This window comes from Diadema antillarum, unplaced genomic scaffold (genome assembly GCF_040938485.1).
Source record: "Diadema antillarum isolate AM-2024a unplaced genomic scaffold, OU_Dant_1.0 seq00000814_RagTag, whole genome shotgun sequence".
Taxonomy (NCBI): Eukaryota; Metazoa; Echinodermata; class Echinoidea; order Diadematoida; family Diadematidae; genus Diadema; species Diadema antillarum.
The window spans coordinates 28534-50090 of NW_027271693.1; the positions used below are offsets into that span (position 1 = coordinate 28534).

The window sequence follows — 21557 nt, forward strand, 5'->3', positions numbered from 1 at the left end:
TGAATGAGGGGCAAACGAGAGCGATCCATTACGCGGGACAAACTTCTGATTGCGCCGTCAGATCAGTATGCTCTAGTCCCAATATGGAGTCATGGCAGATTGTTAACCTGGAGTTATTACCAGATTTGTGTGGATTTCTGAACATATGAACTTGAGTCCTTTCTCCTTCTTCTTACTCTGCACTCGTTCTAGAAGTGCATAGGAATATATTTCCTCCTGGAAATACCAGCTTGATGTTAATGGATGTGAGAGCTTGGTTGAACGGAAGGCGATGACATTGGCACTTCATCATAGTATACATATGTGTATATGTTCTGTTGCTTCCTGACGCAGTCAATGCACTCTGTATGCAACTAACCACAGCGCATATGTTTCATGATTTATCGAAAAAAATAATAAAAAATAAAACAAAAACCCTTAAAAACAATGAAATAGCAAATCCACAAGGTCCTTATTGGAATTGATAACCCTGTCTCAGAAACTAGCAGTGCAGAGAAAGAATGTGGCATCTCAGCATTTCAGCATTTATACCTGTACTTCATTCAAATATGTGCTATCATTTGTAGAGAACTGTTCTGCTCTTTCATATTGAAGGGGAGGGAAGGGGGTGGATTGGTTAGTGATTGCAACATGGGACTTTGACTTGTGGAAAATGTGGCTTTAGCGGCAAAGGTTTTATTTTTATGGGAAATAACTCTTTACATTATGATTTGTGGTATGCCACTTTGTTCATCGCAGAGAAAAACAATGTTCACGACATAGCAACTAAGGCTTTGGGACTAATCGTAGAACTTCTGATTGAATGATTGCTAATATCAAAACAAGGCAGTATTAGAAAGCAGGACACTGGTTCACATCCTTGCCTCGTGGTTTTGATACACCGTTCTCACCAGTGTATTAAAGTTGTCTATCCCCCAAAATAGCGGTTCTCTCTAAACCTGTTGAGGATGGGCTGATCTTGCTTTCACACTCATTTCCCATAGACACGTGCCCAAGTGTACTTGAGACTAGTTTTCAGGGGATGAATGTGAGCTTTCTCATGTCAGTTTCGTGCAAGTTACCATGGGGATAAAAAGAGGCACACCATATCTAAGTTAATGAATATATATAGATGACATGAAATGACTTAATACTCTATTTTTTTTTTTAAGTTGACACAGTCCTACATCTTTGTTTTGGTGTGATTCTTCTTTTGTTTTTCAGTTCTACCTATGATTATTTAAAGTCCTAAAAGTACTAAAAATGTAAGACAGAATGACATATTTGTGACATAACTTACCTAAGTTGGCCAATTCATGAAAGTAATACCATGTTTAATAGTCATATTATAGCAACTTTGTTTCGTATGGGTCCAGGACTGAAAATATTTTCCATTTTTTAAAGAAATGATTTGCATGTGTATTGATTTGAGATTTTAGAATTTGGAGTGATAGCTTTTATGACTTCTTACCATTCTGTGTTTTCTCATACTGTGGCATTTGCAACTTGAAAGCTATCAAATTGTTTGATGCACTGTCATCCTCTGTTGTGATCACGCTTAAAACTCCTGATGTTTTTGCTGTTCGCCTTTTATATCATAATTCCATTCATGAAGGATCCTGACCATCTGGCGGCTATGGTCGGGAGTTGGAGACTGTGTTTGGGGGTCACCCGGACTTAAGTTTGCGTTTTCTTTTGAGAGATATCAGAGCTGGAATGTGTGCTATGTGGGATGACACCAGAAGAATGCACTGCGGTTACGTCTTTCTTCCATGAAATATGCAGAGAGTTGTAAATTCCTCTTCAGTTTACATGGTCTATATCACTTCTTTCTTTCTTTTTTACCTGCTCCTAATCTCTCTTTTCCCCCTCCAAGATCTGGGTTAGTATCTACTCCGTCAGCATGGCCAGATAGTGAAATATAAAAAGGTCAAGAGGAGATAAAAAGTGCAAAACGACACATTTCTTTCTTCTACCCCCCCCCCCCCCACACACACACACATTTGCCACATACCAAATCACTCCAGTGCACTCTACAGAAAGTGAAACTAAACTGCAACTAACTGTTGTTTTCCCCCTATAAAAATCCACTGCAACGGGCAATGAGTGTCTATAATTGTGTCCTTAGTGTTCCAATGACCACACAGCAGACTGACCACTGTAAATAAAGTCCATAAATGTTGGCCCTACAAGAGTATACCTGAGCACACTAGTGCAGGCATGGGATCTGTTGCAGCTCCATAGTGCAGGTATAGTACTTGTTTTGTATTTCACACACACACAGACTAAACACACGCACACACAACACAACATACACATAACTATACACAGTCTCTCACCCCTTCTCTTTCTGGTCAAAGTATATTTGGGTTGCCCACTTTATTTGTGTCTGTCCAGCCAGCCAGTGGAGTTGGTCAGGGTTCATTAATGCCTCCTGCTAGTGAGGCTCATACACAGGGTAACCCGCATGCTTTGTGATATACTAGGGTGTTTGGAAAAGAGAGCGACCTGCTACTACTGGACCATCACGCCATCATGTCCAGCTCCAGCGTCCAAGTCAGTGTTTGGACTCAGAAGATTCATTTATTGTGCAAGTTTTTGTGTAGCGGACGGATGTAATGTTTTGGATTTACCCAGCGGTCAGTGATGAACAGGTCCGAGGATTTTTACCATGGATATGAACCCTCGTAAAGGTAGGGACCCGGTTGTGTGTGACGTCGTCTGCCCCTTCATTGAGGTCAGTCACGGTGGCGTGCGGCCAGGTTGTTTGGCATTGCCATCAGGGATGTGCTGGTATGCTCAATGCAACCTGTTTGACGTGTTATGGGCATTTCTCTGGCGTGGGCAATACAAACAAACATGCAACATGTTTATCTCGATATATGATTAATGGAGCATGATATAATCCATGGCATTTGGTAATTCCAGCAGCATTCATTCAATCTTGTTTGTTTGTGTATATAAGTCCGTCAATGCCACTGAAAGTAGGCCTACTGGTACCTTTTTTCTCTATTGTAAAACATATTTATCAACCAATATCACTTCCGTAGACTGGATTTGCCACATTGCATTCTGGATAACAATATGTATGCTATTCAAGGACTTAGTTTTTTTTTTGCATTAAATCAAGTATATCTCATTTGCTGAGAATATATAGATGCACATAAATGCCTATGTAATATATATTTATGTTCTTTTTTTAACAGTGCATAGAAAGAGATTGATAGGTTGGTTGTGTAGATTGAAACATACACATACAAAAAGTGACATAAGTGCGGGGTCAAGAAAATTGTTATTCTTGTTTGGTAGGAATATGTGACAAGTGCATCAAACTGGTCCCCATATAAACAATAGGAGTTAGAGTAAATATGTCCAAGATAAAAACCTGGGGTCATGAAGAGGTTGTTGCCCATGATTGCCTTAAGCTGTCTGACTGTTTATCTGGAGCTCAGATAAACATGAAAACATGATTATAGTCACAGAGTAGTGCAGCCGGCACCTTGTCAGTGTTGGGCCAATGTGATTTGCTGAACATATTTATTAGCAGATGTGTTTTAAAGGCTGCTGCCATTTCTGTCAGTGGAAAGTCAAAGTGTTAATGTTCTCAATGCATACTGGAAGCCATGCTTTTCTTATAAGCCCCTGAGGACGACAACTGTATGACCTCTGCTGGCAAGTTTAGCAAAGTTGTCAATGTCATAGACTGTGAGAGATTGATAATGAAATATGCAGTTTGTGTATGTGTATTCATGCAGGTGTATTTATGCATGTGCACATGTATGTATGTATGTACACTTATATCTACATATAAACGTGTGTGTACACGTCTGTGTGTGTTTACATAGATGTGCACATGTGTATGGTATGTGAATGTATGTATTATTATTGTATCTACAATGTATTTGTGTGGTGTGTTTCTGTGTGTATGTAATTGGCTGAGAACCAAATGAGCATAAACTCACGTAAACAAAAGTCTATTGAGTTGCATCATGTGGCCTATGACTAATAGTAATATAAGGTCATCTAATTCGTCTCATTGTTGTCAACCAATAGCTATTATACTTTACTAGCAGCACCCGTGGAAATCCACGGGTCTGAGGGGTTTTACTCTTTTTTTCCCTCTCATATATACGATTTTACACATTTTTATTGATGAAATAAAAAGAACAGTTACTTGTGCTCTCTTCTACTCATGACCACCATGTCCTCACACACATTTTCACCCTCGCAGAACAAACAAACAAACAAACAAACATTCAGGGAAAAATCACCAAAAAACGCTTGATGAGATTCTCCGAAAGTTCTGCCCACAGATTCTTCCCGTCTGAACGGGGAGATGCTATTGACACTGTATGACTTTGATATTAATTATACCCCCTGTTCTTGCATCCATGCAGGCACCCGAGCGAATCCGCGGCTGGTCTCAAGGCATCGCATTTTTTTTTTCATTCCTATTTCTTTTCCCACGTTATGAGAAAAAAATATAATATTTTCGTCTTCAATCGCTCCCTCCTTTTTGTTTTTAATCTCCAAAACTTGGTTCGATGTATCAGAGAACCATCCGTTTATATACTTCAGACTAAACATCATCATTATTATTATCATATTGTTATCATTATTATGCTCCTACTGTTATATTATTATTGTGATCATGTAGTCATTAGGCTTTATAAGTATAAGAAACCCGTGGAAATCTACGGGTCTCAGGGCTTCGTATTCTTTCTTTAATATTTCTTCAACCACGTTATGACAGAAGAAATACACAAAGATTATTTTTGTCTTCATTTGCTCCCTCATTTCTGTTTTCATAATCAAAACTTGGGTTGATGGATTTAGAACCGCCTGTTTATCTCATTGATACTGTTTATTGTTTTTACTATCATTATAATCATTGATTATGATTATGATTATGATTATTACCATTATTATTATTTTCAGGGAGGGGAGATCATAGTCATTCGGTTTCATTGCTATTTTATATAATTCATTGACATGGGGATGACTCAAGGGAATTCAGAAAAAAAGTTTATCGGTCAAGGATAGTGAATCTTTTTGTCCGTCATGTCAAGGTTACTCTCAAGGTTACTTATTTCAAATAGCTTCGTTATCATTGATATTTATTTTTAAACATTAAAACAATCCAGTACCTGTTTGCGTCTCTTCCGCCCACTCTTAGTTATGGATTATAGCACCCCTCCCCATTAATTTGTATTGGCCTATTCTCTTATTATCATTATTACAGTGTAATATTGTTATTGTTATTATCATTTTTATTATTACTAACATTTGTATAATTATTATTATTTTTTTAATCATGTTCCAAATTTCACATTTCATATTCAGGTTACATATTCCATTTGATTTTGAAGTAAAATATGTTTAACACAACAGTCAATTTTAGACATAATTTCACAAATGTATAAGGACATGTAATACAATGATGTGTAAATATGAGGAACCTACTAAAAAGCAATGCTTGTAGGATGTAGGTTCCAAAGAAATAATGTAAGCGTTTAGTGCAACATGCTAATTACGAAAGATTACGAAACACATGCGAAATTCAGTATGTCGAGATTATAATAAAATCTACGGAATGAACAAAATAGTTTATAATTTTCAAGGTAAAAACTCAAGGATTTAATGCTACATAAAATTGCAATATTGGTCAAACAAATGTAGTCAAATGTAGTCACCCGAGCGAGGCACCATTAGGGGAGAGGAGAGAGTAGAGTCATAATATAGGGATGATCAACATAGGGAGGCAGAAATGTTAATTTGTTAAGAATTGTAAAAATCTCTTTCCCCCATTTTTCTGCTCTTGATAAAAAGCTTTTCTGAAGACAGTCCTGCGCAAACTGTCAAAAACTGCTTCACTGCACTAACATACTCAATCTTGTGCTGAGCAGGACTACCCCAGTTGTCTTTTTGTTGCTATTGTGCTGAGAGAAATACAATATTTTCGTCTTCACTATATTGCTCTCTTCTTTTAGTTTTTATCACCAAACCTTGGTTTGATAGATCATAGAACCACCCGTTTATCTGCTTCAGACACAGGTACATTTTATCATCATTATTATCATTATTGTTATTATCATTATTATTATTATTATTATTATCATTATCGTTATTATATTACCACTATAATCTCCACTATTATTTGTGGAGGGGGAGATCATATTATAGTCATTAGGTTTAATAAGTAGGCACCTGTTGGAATCCATGCATCTCAGGGCCTCGTATTTTTTCTTTAACTCTTTTCCCTCGTTATGGGAGAAAGAAGAATATTTTTGTCTTCATTTGCTCCCTCTTTTTTATTTTTATCAACAAAACTTGGTGTGATGGACCATAGAATTACCCATTTTATTTCCACCTGGAAATTCAAAAAAAAAGAAGCGGTCGGCAAAGCGAGGGTTTCCTCTACGTCCGCTCATCTTATGAATATTCATGTTTACAGCAGCCCTACAGTAAATGAATGGACAGCGGCGCGTGTAATCTGATATGGAAGGATACGATCGGCAAGGACAAAATTTAAGTGGATATTTAGCCGTCCTAAACAGTCTGAGTACAATGATACCCGCTTGAGAGTAAACTAAATGACGTACCTGAGCTGCATCTGGATCAATGCATATGTATAGTATCCTGCAGTTGTGCAAAATACAATAAAATAACAGCATTCGTTGTTTTCATTAGGGCACGCCAATGCCAATGGCGAACGTCACTGTACGTAAATGCCCTTGTATGATCGCGCGCGCCGTGTATTATACGATATGAGAGTCCCATCACGCGAAAGCAGATAGTGTTTCATGTAACCATCGTCAATACATACACACAGGCGCAGGCCACACACTGGCGTACCGTGCCCACCCGAGAGTACATTGTGTGCGTGCCTGCGTGTCCGCCGGAAGATGTCAAAGATTTCGCTGCACCCATCATCTTTAGTATCCCACTGTCTCTGCCAGATAAATTATGCACTATCGAGAAAGTAGGAGTCCAGCGCAGGATTGGTGAATATTAAAACGCTTGGCTCTTTCGTCACGCACAAAAATGCATTATGCATGTTGCTAATTAATTTTTCTTTTTCGTCCTCGACGTCGACATGGAGGCGGAGAGGGGACGAAACCCGCGCCATTCGATGCAGGATACTCTCCTGCGGCCGACGGCACCGGTCGCAGCTGCCCGGAGCCGACGGCTCGGGAGGAGATAGACAATCCAGCAACGCCGGAATAAAACAGGAAATACATAAGGCCGCGACAACAACAACAACTTCGAGTATTATAGTATAGGATAGTGTGTGTGTGTGCACGCACATGTGTCTAAGGCCTGCAAGACTCCGGCAGTAGGTCTACCTATCTTCTACCAGAATAATGTGTCGTAGACTGCTCGCATGACCTTGCATTATTTTCACTGGTCCAAATTTGGTCCGTATCGGTCGTTCCTCTTCATAACTGTAACATCTAGATAAAGTCAAAGCTCTTCAATGACCCTCTTCATCCATGCTAAAGTGGCAGTGATGGTGGAAATATCTAATTGATAAGATTGTAAAGAATGCGATGATGTTAAATACAAAGCCTTGGTATGCCTGGAACATTTTAATGACAACCTTACATTGTCTAGTGTGTGACAAATTTGTGGTGTCAGTTTTGTTGTCGCTGTGAGAAGAGTTCTGTAAGTGGCCAAATGAGGATGCCGAAGCGATGACGGTGATGTCATGACATGAAATCTGATCAGATTGAAATGTTTTCATTTTGAGAAAGACTGCTACGTTTGTTAATTGGGACTGTGGAATTTTCATGAGGAAATCAAATTATCGACAGTTTAAGTCCTGTGCCTAGCAGTCTTGACTGTGCAATGTTTATTTTGTGTTAGAATATGCTCTTGGAGTTCCACCTATCGTTATTTACTTTTCCCCAAAAAAGTAATGAAAGTGGAAACAGACAAGCGTTTAGCTCAAAGTATGACTTATGGGGGATATATATTTATATATATATTTTTGTTTTGTTTTTTTGAGAAGTAATTGATAGTAAAGAGATTTTTTGTTATATGTTCTTTTTTTTGTAATTGAAGATTTTGCGTGGGTGGAGATACTGATATAAGAAGTCTTTAACAGCCTGAAAGATATGAATCAGGAAGAGAAATAAAAGTAGAAGCAGATAAAGCTTGGAGTACAGCTCAAAGTAAAGCTGATGGGGGATATTTTTATTTCAAAAGTTAAAGTAAGTGATGGTGAATAGATTTTTTTTTTTCATTTGTTTCACTTTTCGTTATTGATGATTTTTCATTGATAGAGGTATAAGCAGATAAGGCTTTGGAAGTTCAGCTCAAAGTGAAGCTTATTGGGCATATATTTATTTCAAAAGTAGGTGATGGTGAATATATTTTTTTGTTATTTGTTTCATTTTTCATTGTTGATGATTTTTCATTGAGAGAGATATTGATATAAGAAGTCTGTAACAACCACAAAGATAACCAGTTAGGAAATATGAACCTGACACTTACCCAAGTCAGACAAACAAATGGACACAAACCCCACATACTGTACATGTAAGTTAAGTAACTAGTAGAGACAGATGTGATTTAGCATTTTATCATGAGAACTTTACAAGAATTAAATATAGACTCAACTCTGTCACCACCATCCCCCTCCCCCTCATTTGATTGTAAATGTTGTGTGTTCATCAGGACCACTTTTAGACTGATGTAAAGTAGATTTCCATGGCAGGAGAGACTTGGGGTACAGTATGAGGGCTTCTAACCATCAAGAGGTGATCAAGTGGAGAGAGAATCTTCCCCCCCCCCCCCCACTTCCGCAAAGAGGCCCCGACAGTCGTACTTGTATGTAATCAGTGCAATAACATGACAGCAATCTTTCTGACCCCTGGAGTATATGTTCGTGTGCATACAAGTGTATGTGTGATCACATGCACAGAGAATTGTAACATGGCTTGGTATCTCTCTTTAAAGAAAGATTCCCCCCTCTTTTCTTCATTTTTTTTCTTCTCCATTTGCTGCGTTGCCTTCATTCATTATTCGTCTGCTATCATCCGTCCTCCCCATGCCCTTACAGGTAGCCAAGCGTTTATGCCGAGCTATGGTAGCAACGCTGTGCTCACTGGTGCGTACCCCTCGCGGAGTCCCTCTGTCGACAACATTACCAACCATCGCTACTCAACGGGCTCCACGGCTTCTGCCAGCTCTTCCGGAAACTGGTCAAGCAGAGGTGACCCACCCCACCCCTCTTCCCAACCCACCCCCCCCCCCCCCAAAAAAAAAAAGACTTTCATTATTTGTAAACAATCTGCTGTCTTTTATTTGGTTTGGAAACCCTTATAAAGCCCCTAGATGATGTTAGTTGTGTTAGTCTTAATTTTGTTGAGAAAACTGTCCAATTGTTTTTTGCCCAAAATGGCTGATTTCAAAACTCCTCCCGTAGTCTAAAATGGTGTGGTTTTCGAAATCTTGAAGAAATAAATGCAGAAATTTCTTACCGAGACCACAGGGGCTCAAAACTGTCATTGTTAACATCAATAGTGGCTATTTTGAGTATTAGAACCTCTCTGGGAACAAAGGAAGAAATACAAAGTAGAGACTGGTTGCTATTGTAAAAAGGTAAACCTTTCCAGCTGATCATTATACAGACATCATGAGGTGATTTGAATAGCAGCTAAACTAGTATATCTTCATCACACATCAAGATATGTTTTGAAAATTAACGATATGCTTATTTTTTTTTCTTCTGAAATTTCATTGCATGTGCTTGATTTGCACCATTTTCTCATTCTGTTGACTAGAATAAAGATTATTTACCATTAAAATGAGCGTAATGCCATCAAATAAAACACCTTTGGTTTGCAGATGTTGGCTTCCCTGTGATCATCATGCAAAGTTTGCCGCTTCAGCAGTTGTCCTTGGCCATAGTGAGCTGGACACAGCTCTTTATTGAGGTTTTTATGCTGTTTTGAAAATGAAAGGCCACTAACGTTTGCTGCGTTTTTTCTGCCTTAATCATCTATACAACTTCCATATATCATTTCATTCCCTAAAAGGGTGGTTTCCACATTTATTCCTTTTTTTTTAGGGGGGGGGGGGAGGGGTCTTACTTTGTCTTTATACCTGACAAATATATTCTAATTTATTGTGTCGCCAGCTTGTGAAATGGTCTAAAAATGTTGTTGGTGATTCGGGCCACATGAGCATTAGAGACAAGTTGTGAAATTTTGTAATCCACTACCATGGCACTGTTCACTAAATTGGCAAGAGGTGTTCCGTGCAGTTGGTTGTAAAGCCACATATGACATCTAATGACTGTGTGCAATGCAGTTTGCAGTCAAAGACAAGTTTTTGTTTGTATTTGACTTTCTTTAAAGGGATCGTACAGTTTGGGTTGAGACCTAATTTCAGGTTTCTAACATTTTTTGTTGAAATAATGAGAAACCTTTTATGAAATATGAAAGAGCATGTAATTCCTTGATGAATTCAACGTTTGTTTGATGAAAATTAGTTTTGAAATGGCTGAGATATCCAAAAAAGAGCGATTCTAATAAAGTGTGGGACCCACACTTTATTACGATCGCTTTGTTTTACTTTGTTTTTGGATGTTTCATTCATTCCAAACCCAATTTTCATCAAATAAACTTTGAATTCCTCTTAAAATGGTATGCTCTGTACTATATCATAAGTGTTTTCTTGGTATCTCACAAAAAGTTAAAAGTCCAATTCTCATCACCACCAATACTGTGCTATCCCTTTAATCTCCAAGGGGAGATGAAGACATACTTTTCTAGAATCTTTACATGCGATGTGAAATACTCTTTGAAGAGAACTCTAAACAATAAGGAGAATAACAAGACAAAACAAGAATTCAAAACAAAATCTTGGTAGGAGTTTGATTGCCTGAAATGGCCCTTCCTATTGCAAGGAGAACAATTTCATTCCCTCCTTCTCGTCACACAGAGTGAGAATTTTGTATTTCAGATGTGTACCTGAATTTGAGTTTGTTTAATGATTATTATATATTGATGATATAATGATTAAATTTGATTTGATTTGAATTCAGATATCTATAAAGTGAGATACATCTTAAAACCTTCAAAGATGTATTAAATGGATATACTACATTGAACGCACCTTTTTAATTGACATAAGCCACATCTTGCATAACATATTTAACCCTTTCTGTGCCAGGGACTTTTGAACAGTGTGTACAGTGCTGGGGGTTTACTGTGCAGATAGCACAACAAAGAGTTAACATATTGACCGTTTGAGCACAGGGGAACCTGATGTATCGATCCTGTGCAAAGTCCATGGAAATTTCAGGCTGTCATTCAAGATAAATCAATTAGAATGAAATTTTGTTTCAGGGGGCCAAAAAAAAAAAGTTTGAAGACATTTATGTTTATGATGGTATTTTTATTTTACTTTGTCTCTTCCTGCAGAGAGCACAGAACACGCCACCCCCATCAGAATGAACTCCACACCGCATCCGATGATGGGGCACGAGTTCTCCCCGCCCCTCCCACCTCCTCCTCCTCACATGTCTCCAGGAAGTCCCTCGGTATATCAGGATGTGGTGAGTGGAGTCAGTCGGTGAAAAAAAAAAACATCCCATGGGATTGGGTTTATGTTTGTTTGTTTTGTAGTTCCTTGTTTGGTCAAAACATTTGAGGATTCAAATCTCACTCAGAGACACCAACAAGGAACTACAGAGATGCCAACTCTTACTTTTTTTTTCTTTTTTGCAGCATTTTGAAATCTCTTTCGGCCAAAGATACTGCAGGTTTAATGGAAAATTCTGCTTTTCCCAAATTGTATCGCTACACATGTCTATTACAGGAACGGTAAAACTACTGATACCGTTATTCCACCAGAACTATGCCTTTTAAGCCCTCAGAATACTGCAGTGCTGTTAACAAGGCTGGCGTCCCTGGAACTAGTTGGTATTGATGACTGTTATGACTTGTCTTATACCCCTTTCATAAACTCAATAATGCGGATAATATCCGCAACATTTGGTCGTAAAATCGGAGCGGGGAAATAATAATGCGCTTTATTTCGACACTTCTATTATCCGCATAATAGCAGCATTGGGACCAGATTTGGAGTTTATGAACGCAAACCCAAATAATGCGGATAATTGCCGGGGTGCGGTCAAATGTCACCTGTCTTTCCCGCAGGAGGGACGTGTGCAGTCCCTATGACGATTATCCGCCTTTATCAGGACGGGTGCTCGTAAAAATAATCCGGATAATTTTCAGAGTTTGTGAACGCATTTTTTATTGAATTGTCCGCATTATTCTTATGCGGATAATTTGAGGATGAGTTTATGAAAGGGGTATCAGATTCCCTAAACTCTGTAATTGAGAGGGCAAGAGATCCTGAAAGTTTCCTAGGTTAGCAGGTATAATGGCATTGATACCACTTGAAACTTTGTTCAGAACTGGTCACATCCTCTCTGGGGTCATTGGACGATATGTGATATGTTATGATACATGTACTTCATGATTTGAACAAACTATAAATGGATGATATATGATACAATATGGTACTTTCTATTTGTCATTTATATGAACAAGAAATGGGTGGAGTTTTTGAGTCTCTCTTTTTTTTCTAATTAAAGAGAAACAGTGTTTCAAGTGGTCAGTCATCCCCCCCCCCCCCAAAAAAAAAAAAAAAGTTCCCATGAGTTTTGGTTTGGGGTTTGTTTGTTTGTTTGTTTTGCATCCCCTTGTTTGATCTAATTTGGATACAGATCTCACTCAGAGCCACCAACAAGGAACTAGTTAGTATTAACAACAGTTGTGAAATGTTTTAGATTCCCTTTTAACTCTCTACTTAAGAGAACAAGCAAGTCTGGAAGTTTTGTAGGTTAAAGGTCCTGTTTACCTTTGGGAGAGTGATTTGAAAAATATGTTCAAGATATCACATTTCATCGGTATGTTTTGGTCAGTTGTATCACAAAACATCCTACCATGTACAGTGTTTGCGATAAAGCCAAAAATATAAGGAGATATCAGTATTTTTCTCATTAAACCATAACTGTAGACGGTTTAGTCTGGAAACATTTTTATTATAACTATTGTTCACATTTTGTGTTAACAATACTTAACATTGATTATACAGGCTCAAATTTTTACAGTGGTTGTTTCTATCCCTAACTCACATTTTAGAACAAATTAAAGCATTAATGCTGGGTTTTCGTTTCTTATGCAAATGATGAATTATGCCTTTAAGGAGGTATAATGGCATTTATACCACTGGAAACAATTGTTCAGTACTGATCTCCTTCAAATGTTAGTCTCATTGGATGATACATGATATGTTATGATACTTCATGATTTAAACAAACGATAAATGGATGATATGTAATACGGCATGATACTTTGTGGTTTATACATACAAATAATTGGGTGGGGTTCTAGAATCTCTTTCTGGTTAAAGAGAAGCTAGTGTTTCAAGTGGTCAGTGGAGAATCTGCATGCACTTGAGTGTCTCAGAGTTTGATTACTGGTACAGAAAGTGCATTAAATGTTCAGCCACGGTCTTATGTATTGAAATGAGATATGAAAAATAAGTCACATTTTTAGATCAGTGATTGAAATTATCTATGTTATTTCCTTACGCCATAAACAGCAGATTTTTTATTCCAATATTTCCATATGTTGATGTCATATCTTGACAATACATGGAGTGATATTTTTGGAAGATGATTGACATTGAGTTGTGACATGCCTGGTTAGAGAGGCATCATACCGCCCAGGCTTTACCAAAGTTTTCCAGCTTTCTTTCTCCATTTTTAATGTTTAATTTTAACTCTGGGTTATTGTGCTCCCATAGGATCTTCCACCTCCACCACCAGAGCTGTTGCATCACGGGATGAACTCGATGGGGAGTGTGCCACCCAGCCCTACCTCACACATGCACCACGCTCCTCCATCGCCCCACTACCCAAGTTCTCCCAGTGGTGAGTTGAGCTGCGCTTCACACGTACCAGATTTGCAAAATTTGAATTACGATTCTAATGGCGCATACTCACTAGAGTCATGATTCGAATGATGCACTTTGGCCATGTGTATGCAAACTGGAATAGCGGAGAGTGAATTGAATTGTAATCTCAATCGTGATTCAAATGACAGTCCGGAGGTGTTTTCCTATCAGGATTCTCCAGTATTACAGAATGAAACAGTTTTGTGTACCATTTGACCTCCAAATCATGTTTTGGGGGGCGTAGCATACCGTGACCTTACCAATCACTTCCACAGAAAATCTGCATTTCTCAAATGCTTGCACTGCAGTCAAAGCGCACGCTACTTTTACTGTTTAAGAGTGATTGATAGGAACTTGAAGAGAAGCCAAACCTCCTCTCTTTGCTCTAAAATTCAAAGCTGAAGAATCCGCGAAGCCTTCCTCGGTCGTGTATACGGAAGCTGTTATCGTAATTGTAATTCAGCATTGCCGTTGCGTTTCTCAACCTGTGTGAAAAACGCCTTAGACTTCTAAAACCCACAATCCCCACCCACCCACCTCCCCTCCCCCCCCCCCCCCTTGCAATCACACACACAACCTTACACACAGTCATCTCTGGGTACCGTATGCCTCAGTTTTCCACTTTCTTTGGGTCTACCCCGCAAAAATTGTATTCTGCACTCCACAAGCTGGACAGAAAGAAAGCTATCCATGGCACTGTATTGTTCCCTTTCCCCTACCAGGTAGCATGTGTAGAGATTGACACACACTCACATAAACACACACACACACACACACACACACACACACACACAAAAGGCCCACCATACAGTGACAAACTTTTGCAAGCACACAGTCCTCCAACCCCCTTAAAAAACAAAAACAAAACAACATGTGACAGCGACAAGAAACTTGTATGCTAACAAAACCATAAATGATAGCTCATATAATATTCTCTCAGAAGCAGGATGTATAAATTTTTCTTTTTGTCTTCAAAATTAGTTGTAACAACAACAATACATTAACCCAATTTGAAAGTACTAGCAATCTCTTTACATTGCAATATGGCGTTTGCACTCTTTAATCATAAGTTGTAACCAGACACTAAAGAGTATGTTGCTTTCATGTTCTTGTCATTATTTTGATATCAGTTCAGATTTTCAGGTGCATACTATGTATCCTCTTCCCTACAAAAATAGGAAAGCTAAGTTAGAAAATTTGGTTTCTTTGTAATGGCCACTTCAAAATTAGCCTTAGTCAAAGACCCTCGCATGGTTAGCACTGACAGTCGCGAGCGAAGAGAACCAAAGCTGAATGTGTCAGCGCAACAGCCTGCTGAGGTTGGCGCACCATTCGTACTGAATAATTCAGTTAGTCACCTCGACCAATTGTGGCTTGGCTAGATTCACCCATGGTCTTTCAGTGTAAAATACATTTTGCATGAGCTTTTTTCATACAGAGCCCTGCTAATTTGCTATTATTTTCGCTACCAAAATGCTGGTAGCAATATTCAGCAGTTCGAAGGCGAAATTTGAGGAATTTGACCGCGTTTCCATGGGCCCTCTTGCTGGTGACTTGACTGGTTCCAACCTTACGACTCTGATTTTTTTCGCATATCTCTTACAATTACTGCAGCAAGAGTCTTGAATGAAGGCTACTTCTAAGTGCTGTATGTTTTTAACCTTCTCTTCTGTTTACACACGAGAGTAAAGCACTTGCCTGATTTGTGATTTCACAATCAAAATATGTCGCACTAAACTCCAAATCAAGAACGATGTCTTCCTTCCCACTTTCAGTTGAAGTTTGCACGTCTTTGTATCGCGTGCTTTGGAGTGCCAGGTTGAGACTAAAATTCTATACCATGTTAAGAGTAAAATACCATACCATGTTCAAGTTGACCTCTTGCAGTACTGGTTTAAAGCAAGTTTTGCAAAATACTGTCAGGAAATCTTTTAAGTGTATTAAAAATCGAGAATACATGTCTCTGATAATGTATTGTTTAATTCACATCATATCAAAATTGTCGAAAAGGAAAATTTAGTACAATGTATGTTTGTTGTAGATATGATGATGATGATGATGACGATTTTGGTTATTATGCAGAATTATTTGTTTCATTTCATTCATTTTAGTAGTGGTAGTAGGAATAGTATTGTAATCATCATGAGCAAGTAGTTGTAGTAGTAGTAGTAGTAATAGTAATAGTAGTAGTAGTAGTAGTAGTAGCAGTTGAAGTAGTAGTAGTATTTGTTGTTGTTGTTTTGGTAACACACTCTCAGGAAGCTGATGCTAATAGACGTAGTTGCGTTGATGACAGCATTAGTTACATCAAAATTCTGATAGACTATCTTTTCTTTTTCTCCCAGGTAATGGCGGCTACTACAACCAGTTCCAGTACCCCTCCTCAGCGGGGAGTTCCCCCAGTAGACAGGTCTTCCAGGGTGGGAGGAAGCCCACCTACGACGAGCCCCCGTGGCTACGCAAACATCCGCCCAGGAATAGACCACCAAGTGGGGCGGACTATCCCGAGGAGAATGCATCCGATGTAAGTTTGGAGCAAGATGTGCCTCTCACTTTTTAGAGGGAAAATCCCCTCAAGAAGTCAAAGAATAAGAATGGATAGAGTGAAACTGGCAGAACTTTCAGTTTCAGTTTCAGAAGTTTCAGTAATAGGATTTGTTTTTAGCTCACCTGAGCCGAAGGCTCAAGTGAGCTATTGCGATCGCTCTTCGTCCGGCGTCCGTCGTGCGTTGTCCGTCGTGCGTCGTGCGTTGTCCGTCGTCCGTCGTGCGTAAACTTTTTAGCTCACCTGAGCCAAAGGCTCAAGTGAGCTATTGCGATCGCCCTTCGTCCGGCGTCCGTCGTGCGTCGTGCGTCGTGCGTCGTGCGTCGTGCGTCGTGCGTCGTCCGTCGTCCGTCGTCCGTCGTCCGTCGTCCGTCGTGCGTAAACTTTTTACATTTTCATCTTCTTCTTGAAAACCCCAAGACCGATTTTCATCAAACTTGGCAGGTAGCATCCCTAGGGGGTTAGGAACTCAATTTGTTAAAATGGGCACCATGCCCCACCCAGGGGGCCCCCAGGGGGGCCCAAACCCCCCAAAATTAAGGAATCTGTAAAAATCTTCTTCTCTAGAACCAGAAGTGATAGAGCTAAGTTAATACTATGAGTTAGTACATTGATGACTGTAGTTTCAAGTTTGTTCATGGCAGAATCAGAGGTGCCCCCCTTGGGACCCAGGGGAGGGGGGTGGGGAGGGGTTCTAATGGGGCCTAAATTGTACATTTTCATCTTCTTCTTGAGAACCCCATGACCCATTTTCACCAAACTTGGCAGGTAGCATCCCTAGGGGGTTAGGAACTCAATTTGTTAAGATGGGCACCGTGCCCCACCCAGGGGGCCCCTAGGGGGCCCAAACCCCCCAAAATTAAGGAATCTGTAAAAATCTTCTTCTCTAGAACCAGAAGTGATAGAGCTAAGTTAATACTATGAGTTAGTACATTGATGACTGTAGTTTCAAGTTTGTTCATGGCAGAATCAGGGGTGCCCCCCTTGTGACCCAGGGGAGGGGGGTGAGGAGGGGTCCTAATGGGGCCTAAATTGTACATTTTTATCTTCTTCTTGAGAACCCCATTACCTATTTTCACCAAACTTGGCAGGTAGCATCCCTAAGGGATTAGGATCTCAATTTGTTAAAATGGGCACCATGCCCCACCCAGGGGGCCCCCAGGGGGCCCAAATTCCCAAAATGAAAGAATCTTTAAAAATCTTCTCTAGAATTAGAAGTTATAGAGCTAAGATGAAATACTATGAGTGAGTTCATTAATGACTGTAGTTTCAAGTTTGTTCATAGGAGATCCAGGGGTGCCCATTTGGGGGGCAGGGGTGGGTGGTTGGGAAGGTCCAAATGGGGGCCTGAATTGTACATTTTCATCTTCTTCCTGAAAACCTCATGATGGATTTTCGTCAAACTTGGCAGGTAGCATCCCTATGGGGTCAGGATCTCAATTTATCAAAATGGGCACCATGCCCCACCCAGAGGGCCCCAGGGGACCCCAATCCCCCCAAATTAAGGAATCTTAAAAAATTTGGCCCTTATTGGACATTTTCATCTTCTACTTGAGAATGCCTGGTCAAATTTTGGTAGAGCTGTGAATAATTTAGATTAGTGACCGCGTGAAAGGTGAACTTGCGATACTCAGGTGAGCGCTAGACCCGCGGGTCTCTTGTTACATTTTCATCTTCTTCTTGAGAACCCCACGACCGATTTTCACCAAACTTGGCAGGTAGCATCCCTAGGGGGATAGGATCTCAATTTGTTCAAATGGGCACCATGGCCCACCTGGGGGGCCCCAGGGGGGCCCAAACACCCTAGAATTAAGGAATCTTTAAAAATCTTCTTCTCTAGAGCCAGAAGTGATAGGGCTTAGTTAATACTATGAGTTAGTACATTGATGACTGTAGTTTCAAGTTTGTTCATGAGGGAATCAGGGGTGCCCCCCTTGGGACCCAGGGGAGGGAGTTGGGGAGGGGTCCTAATGGGGCCTAAATTGTACATTTTCATCTTCACTTTGATATCCCCATGTCTGATTTTCACCAAACTTGGTAGGTAGCATCCCTAGGGGGATAGGATCTCCATTTGTCCAAATGGGCACCATGGCCCACCTGGAGGGCCCCCAGGGGGACCCAAACCCCCTAAAATTAAGGAATCTTTAAAAATCTTCTAGAACCAGAAGTGATAGGGCTTAGATAACACTATGAGTTAGTACATTGATGACTGTAGTTTCAAGTTTATTCATGGGATTGGCGGAATCAAGGGTACCCCCCCCCCCCCCCCTTATGACCCAGGAGAGGGGATGGAGAGAAGTCCTACACTACAGTTGTAATGGGGCCTGAATTGTACATGTTCATCTTCTTCTTGAAAACCTCAGGTAGCATCCCTAGGGGGATAGAATCTCAATTCCTTCAAATGGGCGCCATGTCCCTCTTGGGGGCCCCTAGGGGGCCCACCTCCCATCCCCCCCCCCCCCCCACATTAAGGAATATTTAAAATCTTCTACTCTAGAACCAGAAATGATAAGCATAGTTAATACCACGAGTTTGTACATTGATGACTTTAGTTCCAAGTTTGTTCATCGTAGATCCAGGGCTGTTCCCTGCCCCCCCCCCCCATCCTGGAGTTGGGAGGGGGGGGGGGGTCCATATGCAGACCTAAGTTTCCAATGTTGTCAGGTAAGAGTGTGCAAGAATGCATGGAAGGGGAAATTGCGATACTCAGGTGAGCACGTGACCCGCGGGTCTCTTGTTTTTTCTTTAATAGAGTTGGGAGGTTACTGAATTCTAAACTGCTTCTTCAAAACTTTGAAGTGGATCGTAATCGTGCATACAAATTAGATGAGGCATTGATGCAATCGACTCACAATATAACCACTGGATTGAAAATTAAGATGTTGAAAGTGTTATTTTGGGGGCAATATATCAGGAGCTGTAACTTTGTACTCCAAACTCTTTACGAGTTTGATGCAAAGGCAACCTTACGCCATTCTGTTTGATTGTACTTCGTTTTCCAAGCCTACATATGTAGTATCATTTCCCGTACATTGACTTTTTTTAACCAAAGAAAAAATGCTATCTTATGTCTCTGAGTTATGTCACACATGACAATCTTCGTGTTTGATAGCTGGCTAATTCGTTTCCGCAAAAGTATTCTGTAATCGCTGATTTGTGTGCAAGAAAAGCAAGGTAGACCCTGCTGGTTTTATAGTTTTGCGGAACGTAATAACAAGACATTTTGTGTGTGCTGCTAATTGCATCTATGCAGTGCCGTCTTTGTCTTGGTGTGTTTCGGGGACATACTCCAACTAAATAGAGTGAAACTCACAACACCAGTTTGTCAGTCATTTCAGCAATATCACTGGAAGATGACTAAATAACATCGCGTTGACATGCCTTAATGCTATTCACAATATGAAAGTATCAACTGAAAGGTTAATTGTGGGCTACAACTTACATAGATCTGCATACTTTTGTCTGTCAATAAATGAAAAAACTCCACGATATGTCTCTCAACAATTTTGTTTCAGTTTTGCATCACCTTTTGAGAAAGCAAGGACTTTTACTCTCGTACAAGCTTTGTTTGTCAAATTGTGGATGAAATTTTTCCACAATACTCACTCTTGATATATTGCTGTGAAAAAAAAAAAATGTCATGCTGTTTTCCTTTGCCTTTTAGCCTGTTCTTTGCTCCTATATTATAAAGAACAATTCAATTCATTTCAATTCAATTCAATTCAATTCAATTCAATTCAGTTCATTTGATTGATTTCATAAAAGCAATACAGCCAACATTTTATGTTCAATAATCAAATGTCGAGGAAACCACTAACAATGCTTTGTCTCAAGTTAAGGAATATTTGCCTGTGACACTCGCTCACATCCATGCTGTGTGCTGTCAAGATTTTTCCAGTGTAACATGATACCACATCGGCTGTTTGAAGAGGAAACAAGTTGTGCTTCACTCGACTGATTTTGTTTAACTTTTGGATTTTTTTTTCTTTGAAAGCTGTCTGTAGTGTGTGAGGATTTTCTATCACATGTTTTTACTTCCTTGAATTGTTCTTAGGATGACTGTGAAAGCTAAGCCTCAGCTGTACATGCTTTTTAGAAGTATTTTGTGTTTGTGCTGTGTGTTCTATTCTCAAGTACAGACCATGAAATGCCTCCCATTTGCCATTTTTCCTGATGTAAAAACAGGAGAGATCCAGTCACTGTGCAAAACATGATTTTTTTTTTTGTCGAACAAAAATTTCCTTGGTAAGAGATGTATGCTTCGGTAAATAGATTTCCCCATACAGAACTAACAACTGGTATTTGTTTTACTCTACTTAATTTGTTTTACCTCATCAAAACTTCAAAGATATCTTGTTGAAATGAGCAGTATGTTTGTTTGCTTGTTTGTTCTGAAATTGACTGAGCATGCACAGTCTGTGCAATTTCCGTTTATTTCTTCAAACCAAAATAGGATTTTTGACTTCCTGTGCATCCATCAGTGTGTTTTTAGATCTTCAGATTTTGGAAAAGCCGTGCTTGTAGCTTTTTCTACCAGAGCATGGACAAAGTGAAATAATGATAAAATTCTAATATGGAGTGTATGTTATTAATGAGATAGAGTTGTCAGGTAGCTTTTATAACATGTGAGACATTTCAAACACACTGTACATGTGTATCGTGATTGTTTGTGATTATGTGTTTTTACCTTGTCAAGTTGTGCCTGTGATTATTTTTCAACAGATGTATGGTGCCATACAAATGCTGTGCATCATCACTATCATCATCATCATGTCTTTTGCCATTGTTCCTATATCATATGTTACTCGTAGCGCTGAAGTAATCGTTGAGGTTAATATGTTGAATTTTTCTTTAGAAAAAACATCAGCAAGTATTTTGTTGTTGTTGTTCCCCTCTACTCGCTGCAGACTCACAGTATAAGGAGTCATCATGGAGTGTTTCCCGGCAACCTTCCTAAGCCCCTCCTCCACACGCATCCAGCCCACAGTATGGACAACATGCTGTCGTCAGATTACCCTTGCAATGGTCAGTAAATTGTCCACGTACAGCCCAC

General features: G+C 39.6%; 1 pseudogene; it reads left to right on the top strand.

Moving 5' to 3' along the window:
- LOC139739734 (uncharacterized) overlaps positions 1-21557 on the top strand; it is a 59741-nt pseudogene that overhangs the window by 27378 nt on the left and 10806 nt on the right.